The 13,334-nt window shown below is 45.7% G+C and overlaps 1 protein-coding gene across 1 annotated transcript in view; it reads right to left on the reverse strand.

The window, feature by feature from the left end:
* reps2 (RALBP1 associated Eps domain containing 2) overlaps window positions 1–13,325 on the reverse strand; it is a 147,359-nt gene extending 134,034 nt beyond the window's left edge. The window contains exon 1 of the mRNA XM_055644934.1: window positions 12,992–13,325. The gene's annotated coding sequence lies outside the window, so the exon portion shown is untranslated. The remainder of the gene's footprint in view (window positions 1–12,991) is intronic.
* Between the last annotated feature and the right edge of the window lie 9 nt (window positions 13,326–13,334).

Here is a 13,334-nt window from a genome sequence, read left to right on the forward strand (position 1 = left end):
TCTGCTGACATGTATTTACTTGGTCATACAGTGTGGAAACAGTCCCTTCAGCTGAACCTGCCCACGCCAAATTTATGCCCCATCTAAAACTATTCCCACCTGCCCACACTTGGCCCACAACCCACTAAACATATCCTATTCACATTATGATAGAACCTCAATTACCACCTCCAGCATATACCCACCACCCTTTGTGTGAAGAGAGGGAGTGCCACACATTCGCTTGCATCGTCTTTTGGAATCATCTTTTGGATGAGCTGTAAGATGAGGGGGGGGGAAAGAATGGAAGGGCCATAGTAATAGGGGATTCAATTGTCAGGGGAATAGATAGGCGTTTCTGCGGCTGCAAAAGAGACTCCAGGATGGTATGTTGCCTCCCTGGTGCAAGGGTCAGGGATGTCACTGAACGGCTGCAGAACATTCTGGAGGGGGAGGGTGAACAGCCAGTTATCGTGGTGCATATTGGCACCAACGATATAGGTAAAAAAAGGGATGTGGTCCTACAGGATGAATTTAGGGAGCTAGGAGATAAGCTTAAAAGTAGGACCTCAAAGGTAATAATCTCGGGATTACTACCAGTACCACGGGCCAGTCAGAGCAGAAATAGGAGGATATTGCAGATGGTGGCTTGAAAAATGGTGCAAGGGGGAGGGATTCAAATTTTTAGGGCATTGGAACCAGTTCTGGGGGAGGTGGGACCAGTACAAACAGGACGGTCTGCACCTGGGCAGGAATGGAACCAATGTCCTTGGGGGAGTGTTTGCTAGTGCTGTTGGGGAGGATTTAAACTAATGTGGCAGGGGGATGGGTACAAGAGCAGAGGGGCAGGGGGTGTAAAATGAAGGTAGAAGCAATAGGTAGCAAGGTGAAAAGTAAAAGTGGCAGGCAGACAAAACCAGGGCAAAAATCAAAAAGGGCCACTTTTCAACATAATTGTATAAGGGGTAAGAGCGTTGTAAAAACAAGCCTGAAGGCTTTGTGTCTCAATGCAAGGAGTATTCGTAATAAGGTGGATGAGTTGAATGTGCAGATAGCTGTTAATGACCATGATATAGTTGGGATCACGGAGACATGGCTCCAGGGTGACCAAGGCTGGGAGCTGAACATCCAGGGATATTCAATATTCAGGAGGGATAGAGAGAAAGGAAAAGGAGGTGGGGTAGTGTTGCTGGTTAGAGAGGAAATTAATGCAATGGAAAGGAAGGACATTAGTTTGGAGGATGTGGAATCGGTATGGGTAGAGCTGCGAAACAATAAGGGGCAGAAAACGCTGGTGGGTGTTGTGTACAGGCCACCTAACAGTAGTAGTGAAGTTGGAGATGGTATCAAACAGGAAATTAGAAATGCTTGCGACAAAGGCAAAGCAGTTATAATGGGTGACTTCAATCTACATATAGATTGGGTGAATCAAATTGGCAGGGGTGCTGAGGAAGAGGATTTCTTGGAATGTATGCGGGATAGTTATCTAAATCAACATGTAGAGGAACCAACGAGAGAGCTGGCTATTTTAGACTGGGTATTGAGTAATGAGGAAGGGTTAGTTAGTAGTCTTGTTGTGCGTGGCCCCTTGGGCAAGAGTGACCATAATATGGTTGAGTTCTTCATTAGGATGGAGAGTGACATTGTTAATTCAGAAACAATGGTTTTGAACTTAAAGAAAGGTAACTTTGAGGGTATGAGACGTGAATTGGCCAAGATTGACTGGCAATTAATTCTAAAAGGGTTGACGGTGGATATGCAATGGAAGGCATTTAAAGACTGCATGGATGAACTACAAAAATTGTTCATCCCAGTTTGGCAAAAGAATAAATCAGGGAAGGTAGTGCATCCATGGATAACAAGGGAAATCAGGGATAGTATCAAAGCAAAGGATGATGCGTACAAACTAGCCAGAAAAAGCAGCATACCAGAGGACTGGGAGAAATTCAGAGACCAGCAGAGGAGGACGAAGGGCTTAATTAGGAAAGGAAAAATGGATTATGAAAGAAAACTGGCAAGAAACATAAAAACTGACTGCAAAAGTTTTTATAGATATGTGAAAAGAAAGAGATTAGTTAAAACAAATGTAGGTCCCTTGCAGTCAGAAACAGGTGAGTTGATCATGGGGAACCAGGATATGGTGGACCAATTGAATAACTACTTTGGCTCCGTCTTCACTAAGGAAGACATAAATGATCTGCCGGAAATAGCAGGGGCCCGCGGGTCAAAGGAGGTGGAGGAATTGTGTGAAATCCAGGTTAGTCGGGAAGTGGTGTTGGGTAAATTGAATGGATTAAAGGCCGATAAATCCCCAGGGCCAGATAGGCTGCATCCCAGAGTACTTAAGGAAGTAGCTCCAGAAATAGTGGATGCATTAGTAATAATCTTTCAAAACTCTTTAGATTCTGGAGTAGTTCCAGAGGATTGGCGGGTAGCAAACGTAACCCCACTTTTTAAGAAGGGAGGGAGAGAGAAAACGGGGAATTACAGACCAGTTAGTCTAACATCGGTAGTGGGGAAACTGCTAGAGTCAGTTATTAAAGATGGGATAGCAGCACATTTGGAAAGTGGTGAAATCATTGGACAAAGTCAGCATGGATTTACAAAAGGTAAGTCATGTCTGACGAATCTTATAGAATTTTTCGAGGATGTAACAATCCTCTGGAACTACTCCAGAATCTAAAGAGTTTTGAAAGATTATTACTAATGCATCCACTATTTCTGGAGCTACTTCCTTAAGTACTCTGGGATGCAGCCTATCTGGCCCTGGGGATTTATCGGCCTTTAATCCATTCAATTTACCCAACACCACTTCCCGACTAACCTGGATTTCACACAATTCCTCCACCTCCTTTGACCCGCGGGCCCCTGCTATTTCCGGCAGTCACAGGGGGTCCGGTAGGCGGCGCGGCTCTGGCCAGCAGCGGCCTCTGCAGTCTGTCCGCGTTTTTATTATTTTCTGTCTGTGTTTTAATGTAGTTTTTGTTATTTTTTGTTGGGGTGTGTGTGTGGGGGGGGTGGGAAACTTTTTAAATCTCTCCCTGCACTGGAGACCCGACCTTTTTCTCGTCGGGTTCCGTTGTCGTTGAGGCCGCAACGAGGAGCGGCCTCCAACAGGAAGAAGCCGGGGACTCAGGTGCTACTCACCGTCGCGGGGCTGGCCGAGACCGGAGCGGGTGGAGCGGTGGAGGAGCGCTGCTGCTGCTGCTGCTGCTGCCGCTGCTGAGTCGGAGGCTGCTGCTGAGTCGGGGGCTGCTGCTGCGGGTCTGCGGACGGCGGCGCCGGGAGCCCGCGGATCCCTGGAGAGAGACCGCTTTTCGGGGCTCCTGCAACGGCGAATTCTCCCGCCCGAGGTGCGGGGTCGAGGAGCTCCTGGAACGGGGCCTGACACCACTGCCCCGCGCGGCTGGAATGGCCGCGGACTTTGCGAGCGCACACCGGGGGCTCCAACATCAAGACCCGGTGTGCGACCACGCACCACCCGGCGTGGCTTCAATGGCCGCGGGACAATCGCCATCGCCAGCCGGGGGCTTTGACTTTGACTCTGACATCGGGGGGGGGGGGGAGTGCAGTGGAGAGATAAGTTTTTTTTGGCCTTCCATCACAGCTATGTGATGGATGTTTATGTAAAATGTAATTATGTTGTGTCTGGGTCTATTTGTGTGTAATGTATGGCTGCAGAAACGGCATTTCGTTTGGACCTCTAGGGGTCCAAATGACAATTAAATTGACTCTTGACTCTCTTGAAGTAGCATGGATAGGGGAGAACCAGTGGATGTGGTGTATCTGGACTTCCAGAAGGCTTTCGACAAGGTCCCACATAAGAGATTAGTATACAAACTTAAAACACATGGCATTAGGGGTTCAGTATTGATGTGGATAGAGAACTGGCTGGCAAACAGGAAGCAAAGAGTAGGAGTAAACGGGTCCTTTTCACAATGGCAGGCAGTGACTAGTGGGGTACCGCAAGGCTCAGTACTGGGACCCCAGCTATTTACAATATATATATTAATGATCTGGATGAGGGAATTGAAGGCAATATCTCCAAGTTTGCGGATGACACTAAGCTGGGGGGCAGTGTTAGGTGTGAGGAGGATGCTAGGAGACTGCAGGGTGACTTGGATAGGCTGGGTGAGTGGGCAAATGTTTGGCAGATGCAGTATAATGTGGATAAATGTGAGGTTATCCATTTTGGTGGCAAAAATGGGAAAGCAGATTATTATCTAAATGGTGGCCGATTGGGAAAGGGGGAGATGCAGCGAGACCTGGGTGTCATGGTACACCAGTCATTGAAGGTAGGCATGCAGGTGCAGCAGGCAGTAAAGAAAGCGAATGGTATGTTGGCTTTCATAGCAAGAGGATTTGAGTATAGGAGCAGGGATGTTCTACTGCAGTTGTACAGGGTCTTGGTGAGACCACACCTGGAGTATTGCGTGCAGTTTTGGTCTCCCAATCTGAGGAAGGACATTATTGCCATAGAGGGAGTGCAGAGACGGTTCACCAGACTGATTCCTGGGATGTCAGGACTGTCTTATGAAGAAAGACTGGATAGACTTGGTTTATACTCTAGAATTTAGGAGATTGAGAGGGGATCTTATAGAAACTTACTAAATTCTTAAGGGGTTGGACAGGCTAGATGCAGGAAGATTGTTCCCGATGTTGGGGAAGTCCAGGACAAGGGGTCACAGCTTAAGGATCAGGGGGAAATCCTTTAAAACCGAGATGAGGAGAACTTTTTTCACACAGAGAGTGGTGAATCTCTGGAACTCTCTGCCACAGAGGGTAGTTGAGGCCAGTTCATTGGCTATATTTAAGAGGGAGTTAGATGTGGCCCTTGTGGCCAAGGGGATCAGAGGGTATGGAGAGAAGGCAGGTACGGGATACTGAGTTGGATGATCAGCCATGATCATATTGAATGGCGGTGCAGGCTCGAAGGGCCGAATGGCCTACTCCTGCACCTAATTTCTATGTTTCTATGTTTCTATTAGCTTTGTTAAAGTCCCCCAAAACAATGACAATGTAGTCCGGGAAGTCACTCTCTACCCTCATTACCTGGTCAGCGAGTTGCATTTGCACCTCACGTACGCAGGCTTGGGGGGGGAATGTAAATTCCAGCGAGAATAAAGGAGTTAAATTCCCTCGGAGAGAACGTACGTTTGCCAGGAATATGCTCGGGGGTGGTGTGCGTGATCCTCATCGCCGGAGTCGGGTGAGTGCTCCAGAGCGCTTCCCACGGGTCCTCCTCAGTCTCAAGACCTTGAACGCAGCCACAGCCCCGCCGACGAGTATGTCCAAATAATCCAGCGAGTGAGAGAAATCCGGAACGATGTTTGGAGGTACCGTATGTCCGATGTTTATGAGCACCTCTCTCGTGAAAGTAATCTTTGTAGGGTTTTCACAGATGACACAAATGAACAAACACATACAAAACAGCAAGGAGAAGTACACCGTGGCTGCCATCGTCGGCACCAGCAGCAGCAACTACACTGCAAATTTTTGTTTGGAAGTGGAAAGAAATAATAGAAATTGCATCCATTGCAATGTGTAAAAAGTGTTGAGATACTGTATTATAATTTTGTATATATCATATCTTGATTGGTAAATATGTTTAGTTTGTGACTTTATTTGAAGCAGAAATAATATGTGAATGCTTCATTGAGCATAATTCCGACTGGTAACTACGCACTTCGTCCGTGCACATTATCGCATGCATTATGCAAGCCGTCTTAAATGACCTCCTAAACTGTCATTTGGCAACCTAAAAAGCTGCCAAGGTTGCCCGGCTGGCAACAGAGAAAAAAAGTTAAGTGTGAGCCCTGTGACGCAGCAATTTTGTAGGGGAGCCGTTATGAGCGTCCAAGGCAACATCATTTGCTGCCTCCCTCGAACAGTTCCATATTTGTGTTTGGACATTGGCTTTGTGCCATTTTTGACAGTCAAAACTTTGAGGTTGTTTCATTTTAGAGTCTGAGACCATGCCGGGTCAGTGTTCTGGGGAGCCGGGGCCTTCCGGGAGCTATGCTCAGGCGGCTGCTTCACCTGCTTCAGCTACTTCGCTTGGGGCCTGGTTCCCCATGAAGAACCTGCCTTTTGAGCATGGGGTAAGATGCTGCTTGCCCCCCCCCAGATCAACCTGGACCTCGACTGCCGTTGCCGTGGTTGCCAAGCCCACAGGCATCCTGTATGTGATCGGTCAGGCTGTCGGAAGGCCGTGTTCTTCCTCGAGTCCGTTGAAGGGGTGAACATGGCTGTCAGTAAAGGGGTCACTGTGGAGGGAGTTTTCTTGCAGGTTAACCCCATAGGGTCCATCGCTCAGCAGGTGGTCTTGTACAATGTCCTGCCCTGCATTACAAACGAGGCCCTCCTTCCCCACCATCACACCCTGGGGAAGGTACTCTCGGACATCACCCCGATATCCCAGGGGTTCCGCAGGATGGAGCTGCGGCACGTTCTTTCCCTCCGGCGTCAGCTGACGATGATACTGAACCGGGAGGAGGTAGTCGACGGGCACTTCTGTGTCCAGCAGGGTGGGCATGATTTTACCATCTTCTGGACATTGGAGCACTCAAGGTGCCATGCCTGTAAGGAAGTGGGGCATATTCGGAGGAATTGCCGCAAATCCCGGGCGAAGGCCTCCGCCTCCGGTGCCACTAACCCCCCACCCTCCCTGTAGTTGAGTCAGGGAATCCTGGGGATGCGCAGAGGGTCGGGAGGGTCAAAAGAAAGGGGGGAAGGTGGGAAAGAGGGTGAAGTACCTGGGCAACAAAACCTCCAGGGACAAGAATGATCCACCCATCCCATCACCTCCCGTTAGGAGTCCGCTAGCCCCATAATCCAGTTGGCGGGTTGGATCGGGCGGGAGGAGGGGATGTCACTGAGGAAGGTTGCTCAGGTGACCCCAGAGTCTGTGAGCTCCTCCCCATCGAAAAAGAGCAGGAGGAATCTCTTTAGGGAAGAGCAGAAGGGGGACGAACGCAAATCCTCCAGGGGAGTGGGGGGGGAGTGCTACGGTGGAGGAAAACTCCCGCCCTCTGGTTCGGGCCCCGGTCCCATGTTCTAGAGGGGATTCTGGGGAGGGTGGCGAGAGGGACCACTCGGGTGATATGGAACAGGGGGAGATTCCTGTTGGGGAGGGAATCCCACATCAGGCACACGAGGAAGCCCAGGAACAACCCACCCAGGATGAGGCGCAGAGCACGCCTCTGGAGGTAGAGACTGTAGGTGGGGAAGGGATTGGGGAAACCAGCCCTTTTCTCCCTCAAGACCTGGCTCCAGAGGGACTCCCTGAGTCTGGTGTACCAGACTTCACTCTGGGCCCAACTGGGAGAGGGATAGTCGCCCCACTGTTGATGGTCTTGACTCCCCTGGTACATCTGGGGAAGACCCCTCTGCCACTGGCCCCAGGGTTGGGGCTGAGGTGGAGGAGAGACCCGGGAGTGGGGAAGAGGCAACCGCCGCACAGGCTTCAAATTCAATGGGCGTGCATATTTCCGAAGATCTTGCCTGGTCCCAGCACACTGATGCAATTATAAAGAAAGCACATCAGCGTCTCTACTTCGATTACGGAGAGTTGGTATGTCAAAAGAGGACTCTCTCGAACTTCTACAGGTGCACAGTAGAGAGCATATTGACTGGTTGCATCGTAGCTTGGTTCGGTAACTGAGCGTCCAGGAGCGGAAAAGATCGCAGAAAGTTGTGACCACTGCCCAGTCCATCATCGACTCAAACTCCCGACCATCAAAGGGATCTATCGCAGTCGCTGCCTCAAAAAGGCTGCCAACATCATCAATGACCCACACCATCCTGGCCACACATTCATCTCTCCGCTGCCATTAGGTAGAAGGTACAGGAGCATGAAATCGGGTACATCCAGGTTCAGGAACAGCCTCTTCCCCACAGCCATCAGGCTATTAAACTCGCCATCAAACAAACTCTGAACTATAAGGTACACAAAATTGCTGGAGAAACTCAGCGGGTGCAGCAGCATCTATGGAGCGAAGGAAATAGGCAACGTTTCGGGCCGAAACCCTTCTTCAGACTGACGGCTGCACCTGCTGAGTTTCTCCAGCAATTTTGTGTACCTTCGATTTTACAGCATCTGCAGTTCCTTCTTGAAAACTCTGAACTATAATAGCCTATTGCACTTTATCTGTTTATTTATGTGTATATATATGGTCTATGCTATATAGACACACTGAACTGTTCTGTATTTATACTAACAATACTCAGTTGTGCTGCAGCAAACAAGAATTTCATTGCCCTATCTGGGACACATTACAATAAAATCTCTTGACTTGATTAAAAATGTAGAGCTAGGGTTAGGATTAGGGTCAGTCGGTTCGTCAGTCAGAAGTCAGTCGGTCAGAAATCAGTCAGTCAGTCGGTCAATCGGTTGGTCGGTCGGTCAGAAGTCAGTCGGTCGGTCAGTCAGTCGGTCCGTTGATTAGTCAGTCAGTCAGTCGGCCGGGCTGTCGGTGGCCGGTGGATGCTGCAATGGATCGTTTGGGCTGTCAGTGGGCCAGAAACGGATCCGACCAGACGGACCCGACCAGAGACGGTCCTAGAGCTCTAGTGCAGGGCCTGACTTGCTCGTTCTTCACTCGCAGCGTGTGGAACACATACCGCCGCAGTCTTCAGCTATGATCTTTGGTCTTCAGTCAACGGCCTGACTTTTGAATAACGGGGGGTGACGTCACTCACAGCGTGAGCAAGAACGGCAGGCAGGCAGGTCATTGTGACGTCATCAGCCAAAGCCAGCCGTTATTTTTTCCAGTTTCTTCAGATTTGTGAACATTTTGATTAATAACTCGAGAAATAATGCATGGATTTTTCAGATGACAATTTCAGAGTCCACGGGATAAATCTCTACTGGAATATGTAAACATTTTACCGTTAGCACGTCGTTTTTTCGAGAAGATGTGATTATACACACATACATCCAAGATCAGTTTTATAATTATAGAGATATTAATATATGATTTAAATAAACATCAGCACGGAATTAAGCTCCCCGTGGAGTATTATGAGCATTGAACACTAGATGGTGCTTACTTTTTCAATCTCATTTTCAAATTAGCTTAATTAATTAATGTGCAACTTTTGGCACTGACTTTCAATTATATTTGATCTAAATCTGTGCAAAATTTCAAATTGTTCCCAGACATGGGTCACAAAAGTTAAATTCTAGACCAGGGGTGGGGAACCTGTGGCCTTAAGACCGCATGCGGCCTTCTAGCCCATTAAGTGCAGCCTTTTGAATGAATCCAAATTTTGTAATTGGCCAAATAAAAGATGTCACAAAATGGTGAATCTCTGTATTTGCAAAGCCTGCTTGGGTTCTTTCTGTGAAAGTTGCAAGCTGTGAGTCACAGCTCCAAGGAGTCTGGACCCGAGATGGAAGTTGAGAATAAGGTGAGGTCCAGATGCCCTTCATTTTGTTAATATGTATGAGGGTTTTGCAGAAGAGTTGAGCAGGTTTGCAAAGGCATGATTAGGATTGGTCATGGATGGGGTGTTGAGTATTGGTAATTATATTGCAGAGTGTTTGTGCGGTTCTCATGTGATTGGTTAAAGTGAGAAGCCTTGTTCAAATTGTTTATACTACCTTGGAAAATGTTTCTTTACTTTAGTTAACTGTCTTCCAACTGGATGGAAGTTGAGGATAAGGTGAGGTCCAGATGTCCTTCCTTTTTGTTAATATGTATGAGGGTTTTGCAGAAGAGCTGAGCAGGTTTGCAAATGCATGATTAGGATGAATTAGCCCTCAACGTAACAGAACTTCAAACAATACTCCAAAAGGAAAATATATATTAAACAATCGCTTTGGATGAATCAACTGATACTACTGACTCGGCGCAAGTTTTATACTTCATTCGGACCATTACAGAAGATTTTCTTTGCTACGAAGTTACTCGCTTTGGGCACTCTTACGGGTAGAACACGAGGAATAGACTTCTTTAACTTTCAAGATAAATGTCGTGAAGTTGGACTGGATTTGGTTAATTTAGTGAGTGTATGTATAGACGGTGCACCTTCCATGACAGGAAAACGTGAAGGGTTTATTGCACAGATAAAAAAGGTATTGTCAGATGCAGATGCTCTCATTTCTTTTCATTGTATCTTACATCAGCAAAATTTCTGTGCTAAATCTATTTTAAATGACACTATGCAATGTTATGTATTGTTAACTATATTCGTGCAAATGCAACATTGCATCGTCAGTTTCGTAATATGCTAAAGTTGGTCGATGAAGCATTCAGTGTGGATTTGCCATATCATTGTTAAGTGCGTTGGCTATCGCAGGGACAGGTGTTAGCACAATGTTTACCTTTGCGAGAACAGATAGTTAAATTTCATGAAGAACAGCAATGTGAATTATTGAAAGAAGATTTCTATAGAAATACTGCATTTCAGTGTGATATCATGTCAAAGCGAAATTATTTGAATGTTTCTTTGCAAGGTAAAACTAAGTCTATATGATACGTCGCAAAAAAATCAAGCATTTCGAAAAAACCTATCTTTTTTCAAAACTGTTCTTCAAAATGAAAATTCGGATTAACATTTTCCCCAGTTAGCGAAGGTCATAATAATAATAATAATAATAATAATATATTTTATTGTCATTCCACATAAGCACAAGATTTGATATCCGATGTCATAACTTAAATAACTAATAACATTTAGATTTAGATACCCCGAAAACATGGATTGTAAAAAGAACATTACAACATTAAAACATGGATTGTAAAAAGAACATTACACCATTTATTATCTAAATGGTGGCCGATTGGGAAAGGGGGAGATGCAGCGAGACCTGGGTGTCATGGTACACCAGTCATTGAAGGTAGGCATGCAGGTGCAGCAGGCAGTAAAGAAAGCGAATGGTATGTTAGCTTTCATTGCAAAAGGATTTGAGTATAGGAGCAGAGAGGTTCTACTGCAGTTGTACAGGGTCTTGGTGAGACCACACCTGGAGTATTGCGTACAGTTTTGGTCTCCAAATCTGAGGAAGGACATTATTGCCATAGAGGGAGTGCAGAGACGGTTCACCAGACTGATTCCTGGGATGTCAGGACTGTCTTATGAAGAAAGACTGGATAGACTTGGTTTATACTCTCTAGAATTTAGAAGATTGAGAGGGGATCTTATAGAAACTTACAAAATTCTTAAGGGGTTGGACAGGCTAGATGCAGGAAGATTGTTCCCGATGTTAGGGAAGTCCAGGACAAGGGGTCACAGCTTAAGGATAAAGGGGAAATCCTTTAAAACCGAGATGAGAAGAACTTTTTTCACACAGAGAGTGGTGAATCTCTGGAACTCTATGCCACAGAGGGTAGTTGAGGCCAGTTCATTGGCTATATTTAAGAGGGAGTTAAATGTGGCCCTTGTGGCTAAGGGGATCAGGGGGTATGGAGAGAAGGCAGGTACGGGATACTGAGTTGGATGATCAGCCATGATCATATTGAATGGCGGTGCAGGCTCGAAGGGCCGAATGGCCTACTCCTGCACCTAATTTCTATGTTTCTATGTTTCTAACAGTAAAATAGTCAAAAACAGTTCAGACTAAAGTGCAGATGTGTCTGTGCGACGTGACCATCCGAGGGAGACAGTCCATGGGGGGTGGGGGGCACTCAGCAGGGCCGGTTCAGGGCCGCTATAGCTCTGGGAATGATGAGCAGAAGGATTGATGCAAATTATTTGAAGAATATGCAGCTGTTATAGACTTATTAATTAAAGAATACAATGAAATGTTGCAACCAAATATTCAAATGCTTTCCCACAAAAAGCAGTCACAACAAAGTCATTGAAAGATTAGTTAACTTTAGAATTAACCAAATGTTTTCATTTTCGTGAAGTTAGTACATAGTAGTTAGATTTTTACAAATGAATGTACATTTTGAAGTATATCTAATTGAAATTTCTTGGATGTGGCCTTATTAGATTACAGCTAACTTAATGTACGTATGTTACAAAACTTACCTTCAGCGGCGCTGCAGTTCTGTCACTGCCCGTGTGCGCGACTTTGGTGTCTTTGAGAGGGGGGCAGGTTTAGAATGCGATTTTTCTGCAGCCTATTCAAATCGATCTCTGTCAGGCTGTTTAGTTGCTAAAGAAAAATCGCTTCAACTGCCGTTTTATTAAGTTTATTAAAATTAGCGCTGGATCGTTTAATTGTTGGAGTAAAATTAAAATCATCTTCAAATGCCGTCAATGCTGTCAATGGGACGGATCTGACATAGGGGACAAGGCAAGGTATGCCGTTTATTTTTTCTTGCTTCTTAAATGCCTTTAATCAAAATTTCAAGTTGCGAAAATGTCATTATGTAAATATACGAACCGGCAGTATTTTTCTTGCCGATATGGGGTTTAAATTCACTGCAACCGCAACGTTCCAAACCAACGCGTTCCACAAAATCACACTCGCAAGATGATTTAAATGCCCATTAATTTACAGGAATTCCATTTGGCCTATAAATTCATGACAATGAGATTTCAATATCATGTTATATTGTGAATTCTTGTGTGAATGTTATTACTTAGGCTTTTTAAAAATGTTAACCTTTTCTTAAGAAATGGATAGATGTTTAGATCTAGTAATTTAATTTTGTAATTAGCTACAATTGGGTAACTAACTAATTAGATGCTTTAATTTCAGGTCATCCAAGTAAATTAATGTACATTTTGTATTGTTTCATATTTGTTTCAGAATGCTTCAATCTATAATAACTGAAAATTTCATTCAGTTCTCTTAATTTTTAAGAAAGTTATGGGCTTTTGACAGCCCTTGATCACAGCTTTTGAGTTGTCAATGGAAACAAGATGCTAATTTCCGAGTATGAAAATGGCCATAACTTTTTTTAATACTGAAGATATGAAAGTGAATTAGATGTCAAATTAAACTTCTTTTTATGCTTTATCTGATGAGATAAATTGCAGACTTGATTTTTTTAAATCTCAAAATTTTGTAACATTGCTACTTAATGCGGCATTCCACCATGAAAAGGTTCCCCACCTTTGTAGACACATTTTCGATGCTCAGCCCACAGCCTAGCAGTCTGAAGAAGGGCCCCAACCCGAAACGACACCCATTCCTTCTCTCCAGAGATCCTGCTGAGTTCCTCGAGCATTTTGTGTGTATCTTCAATGTAGAGAACGGCGTCCTTATTGCTGTGGGCGATCACTTACACTGAATAACTGGCGCAAGGAGAAGTGTGCGGTAATGAGAAGCGACAACGGCTGGAGCAAAGATACTAGAGGAGCTCTATAATCTTTGGACTGGAGCGGGGAGGTTTCCGCGTGCGCAGCGCCGCGCGGCCGGGCAGGCGCGCCGCGGCCACGTGCGACTCCCCACTGGG

The sequence above is a fragment of the Leucoraja erinacea genome, chromosome 13 (genome assembly GCF_028641065.1).
Source record: "Leucoraja erinacea ecotype New England chromosome 13, Leri_hhj_1, whole genome shotgun sequence".
Taxonomy (NCBI): Eukaryota; Metazoa; Chordata; class Chondrichthyes; order Rajiformes; family Rajidae; genus Leucoraja; species Leucoraja erinaceus.